The 18,908-nt window shown below is 40.5% G+C and overlaps 1 protein-coding gene across 3 annotated transcripts in view; it reads right to left on the bottom strand.

Annotated features, from left to right (window-relative positions):
* The window catches only part of LRRC4C (leucine rich repeat containing 4C), a 614,900-nt gene that overhangs the window by 469,644 nt on the left and 126,348 nt on the right, over positions 1-18,908 (bottom strand). The window lies entirely within an intron of this gene.

Here is an 18,908-nt window from a genome sequence, read left to right as displayed (position 1 = left end):
GCAAAACAGGGAGTTATAAGGAACAGAAAAGTACAGAAACATCAGAGTGATAGAACAACACAAGGCTTTGGGCTGATCTGGCTTGGGGGATTGACAGGCATCATGCTTCAACTCAGGAAGGAAGCGAAGACCTGCAGATCACCTCAAGTCACCTCATCATATGGTCAATGCACAAAGCCAATGCACACTGCTAGCACATACACCTTATGCAGTGGTACCTAGGGTTACATACGCTTCAGGTTACATACGCTTCAGGTTACAGACTCCTCTAACCCAGAAATAGTACCTCGGTTTAAGAACTTTGCTTCAGGATGAGAACAGAAATCGTGCTCCAGCAGTGCGGCGGCAGCAGGAGGCCCCATTAGCTAAAGTGGTCTTCAGGTTAAGAACAGTTTCAGGTTAAGAACGGACCTCTGGAACGAATTAAATACTTAACCCGAGGTAACACTGTATGTGTAAAGTATATGCTTCATCACCCTTGTGCCCAAAGCATATTACTTCTAGCTCTCCTTCAACTCCTATATGTAACAGCATCAGGTACCATAAATGGCATTTCCTTGCACTCTGGCTTCTGTCACAGTGTTCCGTTATGCCAGAAGCGGTTTAGTCATGCTGGCCACATGACCCAGAAATCTATCTGTGGACAAACGACGGTTCCCTCGGCCTGAAGCGAGATGAGCGCCATACCCCATAGATGCCTTTGACTGGACTTAACTGTGATTTGGTCCTTTACCTTTACCTTTACTGATACTATATGGCAGAAGCTCAAATCAAGCCAATACATTTTCCCCTGCAATGACTACGGTAGATTGTAGCTGTTAAATGAATGCAAAGATAATTGATTACTATCCTAAATTGCTTCTCCCTGCATCTTACAGAAACCATGCCTGTCAACACTCTAGCTGGCTATTTTTCCTAACATCATTCTGTTCATGATTCTTAAATTACAGGCAGTCTTAAACAGTCTAATCAGTATGGGTTTATAACCAGGGTTGTGTATGATCATAAAATGAACATATACTGGAAATCATTGAAGAAATATTCATGTAAACACTATCAGGAAATCCTAACTTTATGTCTATATTGATCATAAAATTAAGAGTTCTAAGATCTGATCAGAGCAATAGGCAACTATTTCTAACCTAGCAAGTTTAACAGGCAATGGATAGTCATACATACAAGGACAATAACAGGGTCATGACCTAGTGGCATAATTGCCAATCTTCGCCCCCACTTATGAGCCAGATACTACCTGAGAACACCTGAGGTCCTGCTTCTGTGATAGCCTTCTGCTTTTCTAAGGGAGATTACAGTGACTTGGAGGAGGAATAAAGCAGTTTTATTCTTCACACAGGCAAGCCCAAACCATAGTATACCAGTTCAGAGGACACAAGGTAGTATGGTTTGCCGCTAACAAGGAAGGTAATGAGCTAGTTGTAGCATATGTTGGAAAGAAGGAGGAAACACGCAGGTTCCAAACCTAATTCACATGCCTTGTCTGAATATATCTTGTTCCTCAAAGAACATTGATAAGGGAAGATTCTGACATGGCTCAGCAAAGGTTAAGTATAAAATCATACTCTTTTAAAAATAAAGAGTGAAAACTGGCCAGTTGAGCTTCTGTCACTGTCTGACACTGATGTGAGAAGGTGCACATGGCAAACATTTCCCCTTGTATTCATGAACATTACTGTCTAGGGAACTTGAAATCCCTGCCATGTGTCTTTCAGCTCCTTTTAAACTGTCCATATGTTTTTTAATTCATAAAGAGAAGAAATTTTTTAATTTTTTAATTTTTAAGAGGATTGCTACATGGGGCGGGGGAGTATTATGGCTAGGAAATGCTATCCTCAATCCTTTCCTGAGAGAATTCAAGTTATACTTTGTAATTAAACTTCCTTTGAAATTGAAACAAAGGAAGAACTTTTCATGAGAGACTTCTAAGGCTCTGAGAACACTTTTTTCTCTCCAAACAGGCATGGAAAGCATAGCAAATACAATGAGATCAGGAAGCTGAAGAGCTAACTTTGAACTAAATTTCAGTCAGAAAATATACAGCCTTAAATATGTACAACCCAACCCACCCTCTAAAAAATGCTAAATGCTTGCTGCATACAACAAAAAATAAAAGTACACGGCTTCCCTCAAAAAAATATATTCTTGCTATCTGTTGTGGTGAAATTCCATAAATGACATTATGTTATTCCACCCCATTCATTTCAGTGGAAATGAAAAGCAATGCAAATTTGAGGGACGGGGGCAGAGAGTAATCAGTTACATATTGTTTGGGAAGTGAAAGCAACAACAGCAAATTCCCAGCATATTCACTGGATCAATTTCCATTTGTGATATGGGACAAAAAAGCAAACACCAGCAATTTCCATTCCAGTTTCCGTTTCTGATGGACTTCTCCAACACCCCTACTCTGACACACTGGCAGAGGAAGAGGAATGTGGGGGCAGTGCACCGCCCCTGGCAGCACGATCCCGGTGGGGTTCCATCACAGCTGCCCCCCACCTGCCCCCAGAATGTGCGCCCCGCCGCTTTGGACTGCACACCCTGCCCCCAGGATGTGTGCCAGCCCCACCCCCACCTGCTCTCCGCCCCCCCCCCCCCGGTGACAGCATGAAGCTCCGCCATTGCTCTGACAGGATCCTATCAGGCTTCTGCAGCCTTCAGAGGTTATAAAACACCAGACTTTTACAATATGTAACCCAAGTTAGCTAGGGAGTCCATGTTGTTCTTAATAACACCTGTCTGATTTGGATCACAAAGTGGGAAAGATTAAGTATTTGAAAACAATGAAAGCAACTTGTGTAATTAATTTAAAAGGTCAGCGATATCTAAAAATTTGACACATGCCTGAGATGTTCATACTATGATTCAATATGCACAAGCTCCAAACTGAAGTGGTTTTACCATCACCTTTGTAGAAGTTATAGTAATATTAAAAATAAAAAGCTCAAATTAGAACAATTAGTTTGAGAATCAGGCTGTACATTCTCGTAAGCAATTTTCTACTGCCACATTTTCCAAAGTTGATAAACTTGATCTGTATTGAGGAACAAGTATGGCAAATGATTCCAAGAGGAATTTTCTGTAAATATTGTATGCTTTCTTGTGCATCTCCATGGAGATATGTGAAAGTATGCTGGTAGCCTAAATTAGCAACATTGTAATAAATTTCTTTTCTTGTATTGAGCCTTAAGAAGAATATCATAATGAAAAGCAGGTTTGAAGTGAATGATATGGAATATTGCCCCCAAGCCCAAATGAAGAAAAGTCTAAATCGTCTAGAAACAATGTATGCTTAATGTCTCATTTTCCTGAACATTATTACACACAGCACTCCACAGCAGCAATGCCTTCATCATTTGACATCTCACAGCATTATTTGTAAGCTGCTCTAAGGCACATTTTAAAGGCACAAAAGCACCCACCCATCTTTCTCGATGAAATTGATTTACAGAAAAACAATAGTACATTAGTACAAATGATGAAACAGAATAATTATTTATTGCTCTGTGATCCTGTGAGTGATGATGAGTCAGATTAGCATGCTGATGAATGACAAAGACTTGATAACTCCAAACTCATTTGCGTCTTCACTTTTGCTTATTGAATTCTTAGCAGTTCAGGGGCTCTTCAGCTCGAATCAATTTGTTACAAAACGAAGTTTAATTCTTTGCTCAAAATCAATGCAACTTTTAAACTGATCTAATAACTTTCCAGTGGGCATTGGGATTTATTATTTTTTTTTAAAAAAAAAAAAACCTTTCCAGAAGCTAATAAAGTGACCAGGGCTTAGAAACTAATGTGCAAGAAGAGAGATGAAGGAACAAATATAGATAGTCACTGGGAAGGGGGGAATCACTCTGCATGAGACTCTGTGGATAGGATTATACAAACAGTTGTAGATAAAATATATGCCCAATAGCAACCATTACATAAATTATCTAGAGCCGGAGCCATTCTGTGATGGAGATGGAAGCACCAATTACCAAGAGCATTAAGAATTGTAAGCTATTATTTTAAAAATTAATATTGATTTTTCTTATTTTTACAATTGCTGGAGAATCACAGAAAGCATTCAGTTTGCAGACCTTTGTCCCTTGCTATACCAAGTATCCTAGATTCCTCTAGTCAAATATATTCTATAAGTCTGAGGCCAACACCAGATGCTCAAAGGAATCTGTAAACCACAACAATGACTCATGCCACTTCCCCATTCCAGACCGCAGATGGTGATCTGATCATTCTCTGAACAGAAGGATTGGAAATTGTCACCATTTTATCCTTGTTAAGACACCAAAAGCTTAGTATCCTATTTTAATCAGGATAACTGGCCAATGACTTCAGTGAATGTAAAGTACGTGTGTCAGTGTGTGTTTGGTGAGGACAAGTTGCAGAAAGCTAATTGGGTATATGTCCACAGGATGGTGATGATGGAAATGATGAGATCTATTTATTTTGTCTTTTTGAAATATTTCATAGTGAACAGAAGTATAACTGATGCATCCAAAGAATAATAATGTCTCAGTGGAAGTAGACCCAGCAACAAAAGATTGCAAAGTGTTTAGGGTTTCAGACAGACAACTAGCCATGCCCTCTCCTAGGATGTTCAATTCTATTCCCCACTCCCCAATTTCCTGTTTGCTCTTCCAGTTGTCAGCCCACATTTTGTAGCCACTGAGCATGCTCAGTCCTTGTTGGGCTGTTTTGTGCCTCTACCCCCTTTAGGGTTCTTTGTAAAGTATGTTGTTGTTGTTGTTTGGGTTCCCCCAAACTTGCAAAAATGAAGTCACTATTAGTATAGATTATAAGACTTGAGGGTGAAAGTGGGGACCAAAGCCTTGCCTTTCTTTTACGGTATTTGTGAAACTAAGATGCCTATTCTTCTCCTTCATCATTTAGAGACTACCAACACATCATTTGTAGACTGCACTACAAGAGGCCATGTTCTTGGTCACATGCACATATGCCCACTCATAGGACTCATTCCCACAAAAAGGGGGCGAACAGTTCTCATGGGTTGTGCACACTTTGGCCTGTAGATTACCATAGGTTATACTCTCTATGTGTAGTGGAGGAAGAACAAATCCTCAAGCTTACATTATGCATTCACTGGCTATACATCAATTAAACATAAAGAGGAGGTGACCATTGCATGATTCCTAGCACAAAAAAACACCATATTTAGAATGCTTTAATAAATATGAATTTAAGGCTGGGTTTCTACACGCACATACTAGAAAGTAAGCCGATTTGAAAATGGTGGACTTACTTCTGAGTAAGTATGCATAGGATTGCACTTTGAAATCTCTGACAATGCTAAAGGTTTGCTGAACTGGTTTATTAAGAAATTAAAGGCTAGAATTCATTGTTGTGCTCCTCCACACATTATGTTTGCACAAGCATTGCAGCTTGCCAGATGAAACAATCCCCCCCTCCTCCTCAATGCATTGCCCTGGGAATTTTCCCAACCCCAGAAATTTTGGGCCTGCAGAGGTTGCAGATGGGGACGTTGCGTTGTACAAGTGAAAGTTCTTGTGCAGGACTTCTCCTCATGGGACTGGTCAGGACCCAATCAAAGAGTTTCACAATTTACTTAAGACAACAGTCAACAAATAGTTGGAGGGAACATGATTTCTCACATGAGGAGTACATATGAACAACAGCATCTTCACTGTCATTAGCCATAAGGAATGAGTTCAATATTCTGCTTAGTCAGAGAGTTGTCATTGACTGCCAAATACTTTACAAAATGCCTGATAGATGGCCTATAATAGGTTAGTCATGGAATCAGTTTATGGATGCATAACCACAGAAATACTCGTTCTATTATTCAGTTTTGCAACAGCCACCCTGAGGATCTCCAAACACCTTTTAAGAATTCATAAAATCTCAGTTATTTTGAATCAATTCCACATAACAGAATTAAATGGGCCTTAATTCCTTGTAAAACCAGGATAGAACAAACATGGGAAACCAGCCAAAGTAAAGCATGCCTAAGCTACCTTTATTTCAGTGAGGCAGTTACGCATACGCTTAACCCTCTTCCTTTTAGATCAATGGAACTGGAAACTGCTTAACTTTGGCTGGGTCATGTCCATAATTAGGCCCAACTAAGTTCAAAGACCAGCCTTCTAAATTATACACACATTTGCACATAGATTAACCAAAGCAGCTTTTACAACTTTTCCCTTTGCCATTAATCATTATGATCAAGTCTGTTGCTGAAATGTCCTACTATAGAGAAAATGGATTTTGTCTCTTTGTACTAATGAACTGCCGCCTTGATCTGAAATGACAGCACTTCACTAACACAGAGGGTTTAGGGTGGCTTGCCATCTGTTCATCCCTGTGCAACTTCAAAGCATACACAAGCAACTAAGCCTAATTAACAGTTTTATGATCTCAACCCTTCTTGACTTTCATCCATGAGGGGTTAAAATGTGGTGAAATATAATTACTTTCAAGACCCATTCTGAAACTATTTAAATGTTCGTGTGTGTGTGTGTGAGAGAGAGAGAGAGAGAGAGAGATCGTGAAAACATTAGGGATGCTCAATAAATTGGATCAGTTTATATTCTAACACCATCTAACCCAACCCGCAACTCTGAACTGCGTGTACTGGAACATACTTATCAGTCGGTTTTTACATTTCTGCAAATCAGGGCAAGGACTAACTTATACTATTATGAGGTGATTCAAGGATTGCCTTTTAAAGAAATTCTTGCATTACAGGTTATGCCACTTCAAGCAACCATTACCTGTTAAACAAGAAGTGGAGTTGGGGGCATTTAAATGTCCTCAGATCACCTCATAACAGGATGCATAATTTGATCATAATTTTCAGGCTTAAAAAAACCACCACAGCAAATTGAAACTAGGTTGATCTATCAATCCCTGGAAAGTATTAGAATTCCATTTGTCAAGGACACATCTTGTAATTGTTTACAACAACTCCTTCAAAAATGTATAAATAAGTGCTTTCAAAAGTCACCACGGATTCTTACCTACTAGTATGCATTGTTAAGGCTTGCCTCACTCGGTTTGACAGGAGCAGACATGGCAAGTGGCCTGCTGAACATCACGCCTGACTCTTCATGTGTTACAACGGCATCTCTGTGTTGTTGCTTATCATCTGCCTACTTCCCTCTGTGCCTCTTAAATTGTGCATAGGGTTAACAAATTTTAGCTTTAGTTTCGGTGGCAACTATCCATTTAATGACTCACCAGAATGTGAATCAAAAGCCGAAGCACAGAAAACAACATGGAAGAATAATAAGAAAACAGTCATGTGAAGGAAGACCTTTGTGATTTCCCAAGTCACATATACATAAAAAAACAAAAAACTGACACATCTCTGTGATGATATTGCTCCATCTGGCATTTCTGATGTTCACCATCAAATGCAAGAATTTTTTATTTGTGTTCTTATGCTACTCTAAAATTTTCTGTTTTGGGAGAACTCATTTTCTCAAGATATTGCATTTCCTTGTTTCATGTATGGCAACAGGTGACTGTTCATGCATATCTTTAAGACCCAAAGCTCTCTAACCCTATCATAACTATGTTTTCTGCAGGACTAGTAAGCTTCAATGTGTATAGTATAAAATGTGTATGGTGTATACAGTACATGTAGTAGACCACATGACAGCTTTGTCCCTGACATCCACACTCACCTGCCCCCCAAATCAGCGTCATCAGAGGAACACCATCAAGTGTATATATTCACATTGACTTTCCATTTGATCGGGATCGCCAAGAGCACAGGATTCCCAAGGAAGTGGAGAGCATGTCTACCTACACTTGAAGGTTCTGTTGAATGGATGGGCCTTAGTGTGTGTGAAGGTGGAAGGCTGGTGGACACTGCCAGTGCACATGGTCCTCTACCTCCTCCCATGAGTAGAGTATACATGTGGTGGACATACTTGTGAACAGCTATTATGCCAGCCTGTCAAGTGGAAAGTAGCACTTCTCCACATATCTGTTTCATTTTATCATAATGTATGATAAAGTAGTGGTATGTAGGTACTCAAGAGAATGATCACCCACCATAATTTTAATTACCTGAATTTCCAGAGACAATTATGTGAATGGAAAACTAGTTGTTTTCCTCACCTAACATAGCATATCCATCATATTCAAAGCCCACACTAAGGATAAAAATATGCTCTTTCAATCACTTGGGAAAACAGGCTCATTTGTTTACGTAGCATATTTTTCCCACAGTATGATCAATTTACTTATACATTCATATGAGTAATATGATGTGGTTGGTGCTTGATGCTGATGTCCTCATGTGATACTTACAAGAAAGACCAAGTTATTTCCAAGAAAACAGCATCTAAAATATATGGTGGAGAAAATAAAAGCTAACTTCTTTATTTTATTTTATTTATTTATTTTTTACTTGCTGCACAAATTAGAAAAAGTAGTTTTCTGCCTGGATGAGTGCTGTATGAGAATAAAATAGGTCTGCTCAGATGACCCAGATCAGGTCATTTGACTCTGCAGATTCAAACACTGATAATCGCCCACATTAATTGTTCTGAAAAGAAGTGTTGTCTATACCTTGAGCTCCCACGTTGTCATACCTTGGAGGTGATCAGTTACCATGGCAACTAGCACAGCATAACAAGCTGGCAGCATGCTTGAAAGGCCATCATTCTGGTAGATGGTGATCTTAATGAGAAAAGGTTAAGTGGGTTGCAGTGCCTCAGCAAGGTAGCTTACCTCACTTGTCCCTGAAGATCACCTAGGACAAAAGTTGATTGTTTTGATAGACATATCCAGAGAACATGAACAGTATTTTTTAAAAAAATAATCCCAGAAATCTCAAATAAATACCCTGCATGTGTTGCTTCAGTTCCTGAAAGAGAATGTTGTTGATATATGAATGTCTATTATGTATGAGAAGAGAAGACGCCCTGGAAAAGACCCTGATGTTGGGAAAGATGGAGGGCACAAGGAGAAGGGGACGACAGAGGATGAGATGGTTGGATAGTGTTCTCGAAGCTACTAACATGAGTTTGACCACAGTGTGGGAGGCAGTAGAAGACAGGAGTGCCTGGCATACTCTGGTCCATGGGGTCACAAAGAGTTGGACACGACTAAACGACTAAACAACAACAAAATTATGTATGTGTCTAATAAGATCACTCACTCCAAAACCATACTCTCCCACCTTCTTTTCACCACCAAAATAACAGTCCTTTGGCATGATTTGGTATACATTTTCATAAGGTTTTGTTCCCTGCTCATTGCCACCTGCTCATTTCCCTCTAAGCAAGCAAGTGAGCAGACAAAATGCTGAACCAAGCTTTTCATCAAAGCTTTTTTCAACCATTATCAAGGGGAGGAGAAACCAAAGTCATTGAAAGGGTATAAGAACTTGGATAGAACATTCAAGATGTTAGAGCCAGGTGGTTGGTGTTTACCTTATAAATGGTATAAACTGGTCAGTGAGTCTCTGTTGCTCTTTAAAAAGAAAAAGAAATAAAAGAAATAAAGCCAGCCCAGAAGACTATCCTGGAAGATGATACTGCATTGGCCCATGGGCATTCCAGAAAGTCCTGCCTGGCTGCAAGTGCATCTGAGAAAGGTTTAAAGAGCAGTGAAGACCCTTAGCCAATTTATATTATTAATAAGTTAAGCTCAACACACACATTTTCTCACTTTCCCCTGCCACATCTGCAGAGAAGAATTGGCCAGAGTACCAAGGGAGCATCTTGTCTGCTATTAGTCTTATTGTGTGGGAAGCAGGTGCTGTGGTCTAAACCACCGAGGCTCTTGGGCTTGCTGATCGTAAGGTCGACAGTTCAAATCTGTGTGACAGAGCTCCCATTGCTCTGTCCTTGCTTCTGCCAACCTAGCAGTTGGAAAGCACACCAGTGCACGTATATAAATAAGTACCACTTCAGCGAGAAGGTAAACAGCATTTCTGTGCACTCTGGCGCTTGTCACAGTCCTCCATGTGCCAGAAGCTGTTTAGTCATGACCCGGAAAGCTGTCTGCGGACAAACGTTGGCTCCCTCAGCCTGAAAGTGGTGGTAAGTGCCACACCCCATAGTCAAATTCAACTGGACTTAACTGTTCAGGGGTCCTTTACCTTTTTACCTGTACCTTATTCTGTAAGCTGCTGTGGGAGACTTCTCGCTTGAGGAGAAGGGTAAACATGTTTTAAATAAACAAATACAATTTAGATATTTTTTATATAAAAAAGCACCACTACCATTTATCTTTATTAGATACAGTTTGGACGTTGTCTTGAACAAGTGGTGCAACTTTTCAGCATTGTTAACAGTTAAAGTCATTCAAACTTTTATCCAACACCACTGGGTTCAGAAAGATAGTACAAGGAAGAAAACATGGACTTTCATCATGACCAGGAACGAGTGGTGGGGACCAATCTGGCATCAATGCAAAATGAATATACCTTTTTTGGTGACCAACAAATAAGGTAATCATTCATTATGGGAAATGTGTTTTGATAAAATCTTAAGTTCCATCAACACAAAAATCTTACTAGTTCCTGTGCTGTTGCACCGTACCGTACCATGACTGGCCAATCACTTTAGTCTGAATGTGTTGACAATAAATGAAGGAAACAAGAAGTTTTGAGAAATACCTAAGATACCCAATATATTCTTCTCTGGAGCTTGCAAAAGGAAAGAACATGAAATACTTATAAATTGTCCTCTTTTCTTTTATCACATGATGTGTGCAAAGTCAGGCTCTCTGCAAGGAAGGCTACCCAAATTCATTATATCGCCACTTTATTATGATGGCCCTACATTTTTGGCTGCCATTAGAAAACATTTATTGCTATAAATGGCAAAAGTGTTGCAAAATGAAGCAATGATCTGTTTCCAGCTTAATAACCAGATTGGCTGAAAGAAATAATGATAGTCAGACCTCAGTTCAAATATCCATGAGTCTGTAATGATCAAAGAAGTGCTATTCCTCTTGACTGAGCTATGCAACTTTCTCCTTTGGGGAGCTCAAGAGGAACACACTTAGCATTTTCACATTCAGTTATGAAATGCAAACTAGCCAAACAATGAATCTATTTCTTCAATCAACCGTTCAAATCACTCTTTCCCGGCCTGCAGTATTATGAAGGGCTGCACAAAGCGGAACTTGATTATTTCAGTGCATCTTCATTGGCAATATAGCTTCTCATTTATTTTAAATAATAAATGAGCAGCCAAATCAAGCGCATTCACTGATGTGATGATGCTTTTCTTATTCAGAACATTTAGGACTGGGGTGGGAGGAGAATTAGCCTTCATATATTGTATTATACCAATTTATCAAAGGGACACAAATGGGCAGCTACTGGGAACTGAACTTAGCTTTGGAGTTCTCAGTGATATAAAGGTCCGCTAACTAAGCAGGCACACAATTGTTTAGTGGTAGGAAGTGGGTATTTCCATACACGCACAAGAATTGAAATGAAACGCTTCCAGCATCCCCTCACAATTCATCAGATTTTATGCCTGTGGTGGCGTACATTAATTTTGTTTGAAATGTCAAAACATTTGGCAGAAATCTGGTGACAACCTTGAAACATACCAATCACCTCTCTAATCTTTTGCTAGGTTTATTTAATAATAATTTGAGCTTCCCTGAAATTCAAACTAAGGATAACACACACACACACAGAGAGAGAGAGAGAGAGAGAGAGAGAGAGAGAGAGAGAGAGAGATTTTAAACAGAGGTTGGATGGCCATCTATCATCATGGATGCTTTAGTTGAGATAGCAAGGGGTTGGACTAGGTGATCCTTGGTATCTCTTCCAACTCTACAATTCTATGATTCTAAGACAGCCTTGTAAAAGGAAGGCCAGAGCTTACCGATGTCACAACCACATCTTCCCTAGCAGGTGGGCAAATGTGAGTGAGGAATAATCTGCTCTCTCTCTCTCTCTCTCTCTCTCTCTCTCTCTCTCTGAAAAAAATGAATGTAAATGTGCCTCTAAAAATGTGTTTCAGGTATATATTTAAACATGTATTTTATTGTGATGTTTTCAGCATATTTTGTCGCTGAACATACGTTTTAAATTAACGCAGCTTTGGCATGCTTTTTTTCTTACTATCGCATCATTCAGTGCAAAATTCAATGAATATTCAATGTGGTCTAACCCGCACATTAGTCTTGGAGAAGAGGATGAGGTCAGTTGCATTGGAGTGCCAAGACACCAAATTTCTCAGGCATCTCAGTTCAGAGTCAGTTCTTCCTTCTCATTCACAGCTTTTTTTACTATATCTTAGACTTGTTGCATCTCCTTGATTTAGAGCAGTGGTTTTCAACCAGTGTACTGTGGCATGAATGATGCTCAGGGATGCCACGGGCAACACTGGCCTCTGTCCCTCTTTCCTTCCCTCCCTCCTCTAATGCCCTCTCGCGTCTCCACCTCCCCAAGATTTGCACAGCTGTTGCAGCAGCCCTGGCTACAAGCTCCACAAGTGAATGGTGCCTCTGGGAGGCACCTCGAAGACCAGGGGGGCAGCAGTGGCTGCCCAGAGGAAGTAGAGAGGAGAAGAGGGTGTTCAAAAGGGGGTTAGAGGCTGCCAGCTCTGCAGGCAAGGGGTGACATAACTGGGCTCCTGAGCCCCACAGGAGTGCCGCAGAAAGAATATTGCTCAAGGGACCTGTGGACTCAAAAAAGGTTGAAAACCTCTGATTTAGAGGTTTCCATGAAACCATGACCAGAACCATATCCAATGGTCCAAAGGGATTCTAGCAACTGCAAATCAACACCTTTCTATGCTGTTTAGTAAAATATCCACAAAGATAGGTGTGGCGACACTTTCTGGTCAACCGATGATCAACAGCAAAAGAGGATGGAGTAATATGGGTCACACTTGTCACTCATCAGGCGGAATGAGAACTTAATATACATGGAGATCAAATTACCAGGGCAAAAACTCCAGGTGGAAAACAGCTTATTCCCGAAGCTCTTTTTAACACAATTCTTTCTGTCCTGCTTTCCTGCCTGCAAGTTGGGAAATGCATTATATATCCATTTACTTCTTACACAAAACAAATGCCTTTCCCCCCCAAGTCAATAGTCATTCACTCAGAAATACCTCATAGATAAGAATGCCCACATTTGTGAAACCATTGTACTTTAAAAACCCCCATAAAGTAACATATTGGCATGGAGTGAGAAAAAACTCCTTTATGTAGGAATTCACATTTCTGAAGGTCACCAATGGGTGCATTGGCTAGTACAGGTAGATTAGAATGAAATGCTGGTGAGGGGACCTTTAGATAGTTAATTCAATGGATTATGAATACAGTATCAGAATGCAGCTCATAATGCACCATTTAGTATGCCATATCAATATTCAGCAGGATATCTACAAAGGTGGCAGAGCCAGTGAGTTTCTAAGGGGAAGAAGAGAGAATTCTCCAGCACTATAGCTTAGCTGCAAAGTCAGTAATGAATAATGAATCCGAATATTCCTGTAAGGAAGGAACAGGAGAAGACAAGAATATGGAAAATGCAATGAATACTTCCATTGGCCTCCTGGATGTTTAAGAAATGGAGTGTTTCTGTAATGATACCTGGTAGTAGATATTAGTTGTGATACTCTGGCCCTCTTGTTATACATGTCAAGGTCAACACCCACTGATGGACAAGCCGACCAGAAAGTGGACTTGAGCTATGCTTCCTGAGCCGCTGCACCTCTTTAGGAAATATGAATTCGTGAGTCAACAGCAACTTGTTTCCTTATGTCTCAAAAATGAATAAAGTTTTCAAAACGAAACCTTACAAAGAAGACTAAAGCCCTGTCAACTAATCCTTGTTGTTGATAGTGGAGAACAATGCATGGTGGAAGGTTCTAGCTGTTTCCTTTTCCTTTTGTACTTTCTTAGGATTTTTTTCCCTCATAAAGAAAGACAGCTGCAGCTTTGAGACAGCAGTCTAAATACGGCTGGAATCTGACCACACTTTCTGAAATATGATACTTAAATATTACTGACATCAGATCTTGATATTTTCTTTCAAGGTAGCCTGGACAAATCCAGATACGACTATACTATATGAGCTCGGCCAGATTCTAAAGACCCTCAAGAGATCTCTTTCTTCTTTCTGTCCTGCCAACATCCGAAACATCTTTAATGGGTATTCAAGGGGAAGATTTCTCACTGATTGCTCTGAAGCTCTGAAATTCCTTGCCATGACACAATTGAACTTCCACTGGCAGGCAAAGGCATATTATTTAGGCAGGTCTTTTGTTCATGAAGTAGTCTGATAAGAATCATATAAGGACATCCCCGCTTTTAGAAGAAATGCCCCTTATATTGGTATCAGTGCAACACTCTTTGCACCCTGTGGAGCCAGGAGCAAACACCATGAGATATGCCACTAAAATAAATAATTAAATCACAACTTGTTTTAGCCAGTTGATTCTGTTGATGTTTTACCTGCCGACTTGTTTGGTTGGTTTTGCATTAAACTTTATGGCAGTTCTATGTTATTTTCTCTTTTATTGTGAGCCCCATTAACGTTTGGTGTAAGGGCTGAATATAAATAAAACAAAGAAATTCGTAAACTGTCATCCAAAGCTTAAATGAGCCTAAAAAATAGGTCCTGAAAATAATACTTTTATTTTGACTGATGAATACAAAATTATTTATATAACTATTTAGTTTTGCACAATGCATAATTAGCTTTGGAATGCCCTAGCTAAATATGTGGTGATGGACAGTTCTTAGATACACCGATGTAGTTCATGGATTCTCCTGCTATCATCGTATATTAGCCATGACAACTAAAGATGGAACTTGGACTAGATGACCCTTGGGTCCCTTCCAACTCTGAGATTATATGAAATATGCAGAGCAACCCGAGTGTCAGTTGCCATGCACAAACAAGATAGTTACTAGCTACATGCTTGGTCTGCTATGTCACGGCTAAAATGGCCGCTGTTTCTTTAATGTGAATAAAGCTGGGTCAGCATGACTCAGCGGCTTGCAGCAGGCTGTATATATATAAGTGAGAGATGTTAGTTGGTTTGTTGGCTGGTGTTTGGGTTGGTTGGTGCTGGTGTGTATTCAGTCGTGTTTTGCACAAAGACTTTTAATAAAACTCTGCAAGGATATTCCCGTGGACTCTTTTTGTTTCAACAAGGAGACTGAGAAGATAAAGGGAGGTCAGAACCCTTTCTTTCTTTTTTTTTTTTTTTTGCTTTCTACAAACACTGACAGTTCTTAGATACACCGATGTAGTTCATGGATTCTCCTGCTATCATCGTATATTAGCCATGACAACTAAAGATGGAACTTGGACTAGATGACCCTTGGGTCCCTTCCAACTCTGAGATTATATGAAATATGCAGAGCAACCCGAGTGTCAGTTGCCATGCACAAACAAGATAGTTACTAGCTACATGCTTGGTTTGTGACCTTAACTGCACAGACTATTAGCCAGGGAAAGTGATTTCTTTGTCCAGAACTATTCTTTGTTTTACCTTCAGGTAGGTAGCCGTGCTGGTCTGACCCAGTCGAAATATATATATAAAAAATAAAAATAAAAAAATTGTCCAGTAGCACCTTAGAGACCAACTAAGTTTGTTCTTGGTATAAGCTTTCGTATACAGTGGTACCTCGGGTTAAGAACTTAATTCGCTCTGGAGGTCTGTTCTTAACCTGAAACTGTTCTTAACCTGAAGCACCACTTTAGCTAATGGGGCCTCCCGCTGCCGCCATGCTGCCGGAGCACGATTTCTGTTCTCAAACTGAAGCAAAATTCTTAACCTGAAGCACTATTTCTGGGTTAGCGGAGTCTGTAACCTGAAGTGCATGTAACCCGAGGTACCACTGTACCAAGAACAAACTTAGTTGCTCTCTAAGGTGCTAATGGACAATTTTTTAAATTTTTTTTATTTGTTTTACCTGTTTGTGCATATGCATTTTTTAAAGAAAAAGATATATCCTTATAAAAGTATGCTTCTTTCACCTTTGTTCTACTGCTCCATCAGAGTTTAACACTGACAGTTTTAGTAAAAAAAAAGTAAGCAACACAGAAGAGGGGCAAATGACAGGACCCTTTTGCACTGCTGCGAAACACTTTACTTCAATTCTCACAAATGGCTTTTAAAAAAGAAAAAGACCCCAATGATTTTCTTCTGCACTTGAACTTCAATTACTTTTCTCAGGTGCCAAGTTCCATTATATGCTGAAAATCAGAAAACCCTATTAAATTGTTAATTCTTATGGACTTGTCCATACTGCAGAGAAAAATCACCCTTTCCATCTATTCATTGGATGGACCAATCCTGCCTGGTGGGGGAAGAGGGTGTAGTGGCGTGGCTCCAGGATGCCTGATAAAAACTAGTACAGAGGAGAGAGCTGGTTGGGTCAGAGAGGTGATCAGCGCCTCTATAAAAGAGGGTATGATCCCTGCCAGAGGAGGTGGTAAAACTACTTTAGAAGCCCACCCTAGATCCAGAAAACTAAAACATCTACTGATCAGTTAATAATGTTCCCTTCTTGGACACTAACCAGATCCAAGCTCTCCTGGCCCAGACCAGTTTTCCAGATCCATTTCAATTGAAGTTTAAGCCTGGTTTTGACATGGAAACCATATCTCCCCTTCATCAGAAAACAGATTCTCCTTGATCTCTTCACAGTTTTTGATGCCATTGGCTATAGTATTCTTTTTTTTACCTATAAAGGCAAAGGGCCCCTGGACGGTGAAGTCCAGTCAAAGGTCACTATGGGGTGTGGTGCTCATCTCGCTTTCAGCCCTAGGGAGTCAGCATTTGTCCACAGACAGCTTTCCAGGTTATGTGACCAGCATGACTAAACCACTTCTGGCACAACGGGACACCGTGATGGAAACCAGAGCTCAGAGAAAGGCTGTTTACCTTCCCGCCGCAGCGGAATGTATATATCTATTTGTAATGGCATGCTTTTGAACTGCTAGGTTGGCAGAAGTTAGGACAGAGCAACAGGAGCTCACCCTGCCACATGGATTCGAATTGCCAACCTTCCGATTGGCAAGCCCAAGAGGCTCATTGGTTTAGACCACAGTGCCACCTGTGCTTTATGTGGCTCAGAACCTCAGTATCCAGTGCCCCTCTACATGAACCTACACCGATCCTGTCTTTGCCAACTGAGGCCCTGCTTTGCCCTCACCCACACACCAAGGAAGATGCAGAGGCCTTTTGTTGTTGGCTCCCAACTGTGGAATGCACTTCCCAGAGAGAGGTTACTGGAACCACCAATAGCAACTTTTAGGCACCAGCTAAAAATGTCCATATGTACCTTAGCATTTGATTCTTAACTGGGGTCACCTGGTATGATGATAGCGAACTCTGCATTGGCATTCACATTTTAGCAGAGTGGGAGAGGATTCATCCTTTTTATGATATTGCAGGATGAGCACATTTCGCAAATAACATTCTATTTATCTTTTTGTTGTTTTAAATTTTGTACTGTGTCTTTCCCCCCATTGGTAATTGCTTTGAGATTTTATGCAGAAAGCAACAGATAAATGAACAAATAAAACAATAATGTCAAATGAACTGCCAAATCCAAAACCAGCAGGTTAGAATGTGGGAGGGAGGGAGAAACATCCATTTTAATTAGCGAAAATTTGGACACACAAGTTGTTCAGCTTTTTTTTTCCCCAAAGAAGTTTTTGAGCTATTTTTAATGAAATTCACCAAAATCTACACTTCTGACATTGGTTGCCTGAACGTTTCAGTGATTTCACCCGGACACTGTTTCTGACAGCCGAATCCCAGCTATGTTCAGGAAATTCTGGACGTATGGCAACCCTATGTTAAGCCTCCTTTTGCAATATTTTGGCTTTAATGATAATGGGGTGGGGGAGGCTGTGCTCTTGTATGAGTCACCTGTCTCCTGTGGGCACACAGCCCGAAAAGACACATGTCCCACTTTTCCTCTGAGGCATGTTGGAGGGTATGATAGGAAGGTTTTGTCTCCAGTGGAGCCAACACTTCCTCTGATTTGTCCTTGGCATGCTCACAGCATACCCCTCTTTTTGCCCTCTCTGTTACCGGAGCAGCAACAGCAGAGAAGCTGTAACAGCAAACCTTTCTGCTACTATTGCTCCAGGGAGACCTCTTTAACTAGACCTCCGTTTCTCCCACCCACCCATGGAGAAGGAAATGCACCATAATATATGTACAGTGGTACCTTGGGTTAAGTACTTAATTCGTTCCGGAGGTCCGTACTTAACCTGAAACTGTTCTTAACCTGACGCACCACTTTAGCTAATGGGGCCTCCTGCTGCTGCCGCGCCGCCAGAGCATGATTTCTGTTCTCAACCTGAAGCAAAGTTCTTAACCTGAAGCACTATTTCTGGGTTAGCGGAGTATGTAACCTGAAGCGTATGTAACCTGAAGTGTATGTAATCTGAGGTACCACTGTATGCTACCCCAGTGACACTTAACAATAACTGGTTTCATTGCTTGGTTTCTCTTTATATTGTTCTCAGTCTGGCATCCATCTTGGAAACTCTCCCAAAAGCACAAATCTAGTGAAAATACAATTTTAGCTTTTCTAAATAAACAATTTTGCCTTTAGGCCACTAGGTGGGAACCATATAAACATCTCCTTGTTGTTGGCATCTGTATGTCTTGAGAGACAGTGGAAGAGTGCGCCATTGGGAGTAAAGACAAACTGTTGGAGAGTTACAGTGCCTGCTGTGGCTTTAGAGATCAGTACAGGAGAGACATGTTTTGCTGCAGTTGGAGCAGATGAAGGTGTCCTGTTTTGTAAATTATCTAATGAAATACATTCTCAGGGACCATGGGATTGCAGCCTCCCTTAAATCTATGCAATAGATCCCCCCATCTTTAACCTATGGATGAAAACTCAATGTTCAGTTTTGTCCTAAAAGAGCTTGAGAAGATTCA

This window comes from Podarcis liolepis (genome assembly GCF_965112155.1).
Source record: "Podarcis liolepis genome assembly, chromosome: 1".
In the NCBI taxonomy this organism is placed as follows: Eukaryota; Metazoa; Chordata; class Lepidosauria; order Squamata; family Lacertidae; genus Podarcis; species Podarcis liolepis.
The sequence above is the reverse complement of the archived record's forward strand: the minus strand, read 5'-3'. Positions and strand labels throughout refer to the sequence as shown.